Consider the following 6,157-nt stretch of genomic DNA (forward strand, 5'->3'; position numbering starts at 1 on the left):
CAAAACAAAAACAAATGGGAGGGTCGGGTCCCTGCAGTCCAAGTTTCCATTCTAAGGCAGAAGTTGTGACTGACTGTGGCCAGGGACCCCTCCCTCCCCACAAAGCAGGTAAGGAAAATGCAGGGATGGGTGTCCTCATGGGAGCTCACAGTTTCTGAGCAGATCCTGACATAAAGGACTAGGAAGTTGGGCTTTTTCTGCATCTCTGAGTCCTGCCACAGGTGAGCAGTGTGAGGAGAAGGAGCTCTTGTTGCTGGATTTCAGGGCATTTTCTCCTGATGCAGCTGTGATTTCCCCCCAGATCCCTCATGAAGATGAAACCTAGAGGTGGAGGCGAAGGCAGAAATGGCCGGTTCTCAGGTGAGCCTGGTGTCCCCGCGGAGCTGTGTCCTCTGTTCCCTCACAGACCCTCGAGTTTAGAAGCTGCAGACATGGATGCCTCAAGTTCGGGTGCTTCTTCCTTCTGCGTTCACCTGTTTTTAAGATCTGGTTAGAAGTGACACTCACGGTTATGTTTTTTGAATGCTTCTCTATGTCCCAGAGCCTTCTGTCCTGTGTCCCCAACCTGGCTTCAATAGGGCATCAGCCGTTGTCACTTTGAATTAAAGTCCCACGAGGAGTGATAATATTCCATTGGTGGCAGATCTGGAGGGGAAAGTGTCAAGTCCGAGATTCCTGTGGCTGATGAGGTCTGGTCCTGGGATATCAGGAAGGGAAATCATTTCTCATTTGGGCTCATCTGGATTCTTGATCACCTGTGTGCAGCCGGGGAGTAAGGAAATGCAGATATAGGCTCGGTGGGTATTGTTGGTCTGGCAGAAAGAGCTACTTAAGATGGCGAAAGTTCCCACCACAAGACCTGAGCTCAGAGAGGAGAACAAAGGCCCAAGCAGGAATCTGAGACCCCCCCCCCCCGCCCTGGGCTCCAGTGGACCAATGGGACCGCAACGAGCAGGCAAGATATCCGAATAAGGGAAACTCGCCAAAAGACCCCTGAGCTCCCCTTGAGACCTGTTGCGAGCAAAACCCCTGCGTCCCACCAGGAGGTCGCAACGTGTAAAGAAGAGATAGAGAGATGGATATAATGTAACTCACTTGATCTTTATTGGGACGAGGTCCGCACCACTATCGTGGCCTGGTCACGGTCCGCTGATGTTGTCACGGAGAAGGAGACGTCGCCTCACAATCTAGACAGAGAGGTCACCGCAGAAGTTGAGACTGAGAACCAGCGAGTGGTTGGCAACGAAACTGTCCGGACGTCGGTAACACCGGCGATGATGTCCTCCCGACAGGGAACTCGCTTCACCTCAGTCCAACCCAATGCCTCTTTGTATACTGTGCTAAGTCTCCTTCATAAACACATTACATCACTTATTTTTCTCATGCTTACACACCAAAAGCACACACATGTCGTAAACATGTTTTGGTCTACGATATTTCGCATAAGTTAAAAATATTTACAACTTGTTACTCCGCGCTAATCTTATCACTACACGCATATGGTCTAGGCTTACTTGCTATGTGGTATTTGCTACGAAGTTAGTTTGTTATCACTACACGCATATGGTCTAGGCTTACTTGCTATGTGGTTAGTTTGCAATTTGTTCCTGTTTTTCATTTAGTAGGGGTTTGCGCTTACTATATATTATTTATTTATTTATTCATTTATTTATTACACTTTATTTATTAAAGGTTTGTACTCACTACAAGACTCCTTAAAAGCCCCCTCCTCCCTGCCTTGGGCGCGATTTCTGCCATTCTGCTTTCCAGAGTCACGGAACGTCGCCCGAGAGTGCCCATCTCCTCCAGGTGCAACTTTCCTGGCTTCCCTTCTCCTGAGCCCAGAAACTTCGCCAGAGAGTGTCTTTAATAAATCTTGCCTTGCTCCTACTTTGCCTGGTGTTGTGTTTATCTCGCCAGAAAAACTTTACAGGTATGAGTCCAGAAAAACTTGGAAACTTCTCGTTCTAAGAAAGGGGGTGTGTGTGTCTTCATCTTTAGCACGTGAAAGAGATATTCTACTTAAAGTCCACTAGGGGAGGGTGCCTGAGGTCTTCATTGACTAAGCTTGGACTATTGTTTGAGCTCAGGTCAGGATCTCAGGTTCCTGGACTGGTATCCCCGCTTCTGGCTCTGTCCCCAGAGGGGAGTCCGCTTGACATTCTCTTTCTCCCTCTCCTGCCTGCATCCATCTCCTCTAAAGTATAAATCAATCTTGGGGACCGAGGGTGGTTCAGTTGGTTAAGAGTCTGCTTTCTGCCTCCAGCTCAGGTCGTGATCCCGGGGACCTGAGATCCAGCCCCACATCGGGCTCCCAGGTGGGCTGGGATCCTGTTTCTTCCTCTCCCTCTGCTTTTCTGTCTGTTTGTCGTCTCTCTCTCACTCTGAAATAAATATGATATATTTTTTCAAAGTTTTATTTATTGTGGCACCTGGGTGGCTCAGTGGGTTAAGCCTCTGCCTCCAGCTCAGGTCATGATCTCAGGGTCCTTCCGTCCAGCCTCACATCGGGCTTCCAAGTGGGCAGGGATCCTGCTTCTCCCTCTTCCTCTCCTGTTCTGCCTGCTTGTGCTCTCTCACTTGCTCTCTTTGAAATAAATACAGTCTTAGTAAAAAAGAATTTTATTTATTTGTAAGAAAAAGAGCCAGAGCACAAGTAGGGTGTGCTATGGGCAGAGGGAGAAGGCTCTCCGTTGAGCAAGGACACCCCAGCACACCACTCCCCGCAATGTAGGAGGCAGTCCCAGGACCTTGCGTCTTGGCCTGAGCGGAAGGCTAATGTCCACTGACTCAGCCACCCATGTACCCCTATAAATAGAATCTTTAAGGAAGATGAAAATAAAAATAAATCTTAAAAATTAAAAGGGAAAAAAGGCATAAAGTAGGTATTACTAGCATAGGGACACTGTGCTCAGTGTAGTGTCCCTGTCAGTCGCTTGGGGCCCCAGATGTGGGTCCACGATTGGCCGGAAGCCCATCTAGCAGCGCTTCCAGAATTCCCCTGAGGAAGGACAAAGGCTGTGGAAGTTTACTGAAGACCTAAGAGATCAGCAGGCAGGAGGACACAGGAGAGCTTGTCTGCAAGGCAGGGGTGGGGGTATTAAAGGGGGAAGAAAGGTGAGGAATTCTGGGAAACCAGGAACTTGCTCCTTTCTGCTCACTATACCTGGTTCTCAGAAGCCCATTGGTTCCTTAGGGTCTTGGTAATTTTGAGGTGTAGCCCCTGTTGGCTCAGTCTGGGCTCAGCCAAGGGGACACTGGGACCCTTCCTCCACTCCTTTGCTCAAGCCTGCTTGCCTAAAAGCAGTCCCTACAGAAAGAAAGAGTTTGAGTTGTGTATGTATATCTACTGTATTTGCATAATTAGATTTACATTCTGAATTCCTGCTTTCAGTCCACTGGAAAACACCAGTGATGGTATGTCCTTTGATGTGCATTAGGCCCTGAAAGCAATTTGTTTCCATTCAGCTGATGTGAACTTTTTTTTTTTTTTGTAACAGACAGAGATCACAAGTAGGTAGAGAGGCAGGCAGAGAGAGGAGGAAGCAGGCTCCCTGCTGAGCAGAGAGTCCGATGCGCGGCTCCAACCCAGGACCCTGGGATCATGACCTGAGCGAAAGGCAGAGGCTTTAACCCACTGAGCCACCCAGGCACCCCGTGAACTTCTTTTATTGGCTTGGTGCTGTCTGCCAGATCCTCCCCTGTCATGTTCCTATTTTCCCTCCTGTCATTTGTAAGGAACATGGATACTGAAGAATATGCGGGAACTATCGTATTTCAGGTGTCAACCTCTTTCTACTGCGTTTCTCTTGCTTGTAGGTTTGTTCTTTCTCTTTCCTTCCTTCCTTTTTTCCTTCCTTCTTTCCTTTTAAATGTTTTCTCAGCTGAGAAAGAGAGTGTATGAGAGTGAGGAAAGGGAAATAGGGAGAAGCAGATCCCCACCGAGTGGGGAGCTCAACTCAGGGCTCCATCCCAAGACTCTGGGATAATGACCTGAGCTCAAGGCAGACCCTTAACCACTGAACTATCAGGGTTCCCCTTGCTGGTAGTTTCTGAGGAGGGGAACAAAGCCATGGAGGTGAGGATAAAATTAAATTTCCTTCAGCTTCCAGTCTTTTGATAAATACCTGAGAAAGGCAGAGTAGGACATTCCTCAGGGAGCTCACAACTGCCTCAATGTTAATGTTTTGTTGGATGCAAAAAGCAGTTTTAGCTTGACAATAGACCTCCAGGATCCTGTAATTCCTCTTTAACAGATGAAAACTGCTTTGGAAACTTCTTGGTCATCATCCTTCAGGCATGTGGCCCTCTGATAGATAATGGAGGGTCTCCTGAGTAAAAGTTACTATACAGTGTGTGGCCTCATCAAAACACCAGCTAAGAGGCCCTGAGGGTCCTGGAAACTTGCTTCCAAATTCCTTAGAGCCTCCTGCTGTCCCTCACCCCCTCCCCACCTGAAAGCATAGAAGCAGTCACTGCTCACAACTTTCCTCTCCCCTTGTTTTTTTTAGGACCACAGTTGTTGTACCATGGGTATCTGAACAATCCCTTCATCATTCACTCCAGAACCCCAATATTTCACATCAAAAACATGTCTAGAATTTCTTGACCATTGACTCCTCTCCCACATCCCAACACTTTGCACTGGACAAGGAGGGCTGTCACCTCTGTGTAGTCGATAGAGTTGACTTCTGGGAGTGAAAGGAGTGGAAGTTGTCAACCAGGCAGCTTCCTGCTCCACAGGTTTTTCTTTAACTCCACACCATATCAGAAGAAGGAAAAGTAGGATCTGGTTCTAGCTGGTGACATTAACTCCCACTTTCATGTTAGGAAACATCATGAACTGTGTCAGTGGACACTTGGCGACTGTGGTATTTATTACAGTGACAGCTGACCTTCAGAGATGTGGCCATAGAATTCTCTGAGGAGGAGTGGGGACGCCTGACCCACAGTCAGCGGCAACTGTACAGGGATGTGATGTTGGAGAACTACGGACACCTCCTCTTCTTGGGTGAGGAAGACTCCTTCCAGATTTCCCAAACCCCACTCAGGGTTTTATTCCTTCCCGTGAAGACTGTCTTTTCGGAGATTTCTCTTGGAATGACTAGAATTCAGATCCAGGCAGAAAGGGAAATAAGTAGATGGAGAGAACAATCTTCATGGTGTTTCCTTCTCAGCCTTAGCTTCTCCTTCCTCAAGGAAACATTGTTGCTTGTGTAAATGAGTGGCAGTTCTCAACCTTTAGTGACATAAATGGTGCTGCTCACATCTTAAACCGAAATTTCCCCTTCTTATTAACATGTCTACTTCTTGGAAGTGTAGGTCAGGATGTGAACATTGGAAATTCCTCCTGTGTTTTTTTTTTTTTTTTTTTTTTTTGAAGACCATTTACTTATTTGACAGAGAAAGATGATAAGTAGGCAGAGAGGCAGGCAGAGAGAGAGGGGGAAGCAGACTCCCCATCAAGCAGAGAGCTTGATGTGGGGCTCGATCACAGGACCCTGAGATCATTATCTAAACCAAAGGCTGAGGCCTATCCCCTGAGCCACCCAGGTGCCCCACCTCCTGTGTGTTCTAAAGGGACTGTTGGAGAACCCTTTTGGGAAACCATTTTCTAGGATTGTACAAGATCATCTCTTCTCTACTGAACACAAGATTCACGGAAAGTAGAATTGTCAGCAATAGTCAATTTTTAAAAAAGATTTTATATATTTATTTGACAGACAGAGATTACAAGTAAGCAGAGAAGCAGTCAGAGAGAGGAGGAAGCAGGCTCCCTGCTGAGCAGAGAGCCTGATGTGGGGCTCAATCCCAGGACCCTGGGATCATGACCTGAGCCGAAGGCAGAGGCTTTAACCCACTGAGCCACCCAGGCACCCAAGCAATAGTCATTTTCGTTCTTCCTCATAAACAGGTCTCCTTCTGTCAAAGCTAGACCTGATTATATATTTGGAGCAAGAGAAGCAGCTCTGGATGTGAAGAGAAAGGAGACCGGAGACTTCCTTCCAGGTAGGTGGGAATGAATGAGGCAGATGACAGAGGGGAGGTCCAAGTCTGAAGGAGGAAGGTAGGCCTTACACAGTGGTTTGAGTAGCTCTCCTTGAATGAAAATCAGTTGGAGACTTGCCTAGTTTTATGTCTCTCTCTTTCTAAGAGG

General features: G+C 47.4%; 1 long non-coding RNA gene across 1 annotated transcript; it reads left to right on the forward strand.

The window, feature by feature from the left end:
* Positions 1–332: 332 nt before the first annotated feature.
* Positions 333–5,942, forward strand: LOC116579172. The gene is made up of 3 exons (XR_004281155.1): positions 333–360; positions 4,885–5,011; positions 5,915–5,942. It is a non-coding gene; the product is annotated as an uncharacterized LOC116579172 (long non-coding RNA).
* The last annotated feature ends 215 nt before the right edge of the window (positions 5,943–6,157 follow it).

This window comes from Mustela erminea, chromosome 19, assembly GCF_009829155.1.
Source record: "Mustela erminea isolate mMusErm1 chromosome 19, mMusErm1.Pri, whole genome shotgun sequence".
NCBI classification, from domain to species: Eukaryota; Metazoa; Chordata; class Mammalia; order Carnivora; family Mustelidae; genus Mustela; species Mustela erminea.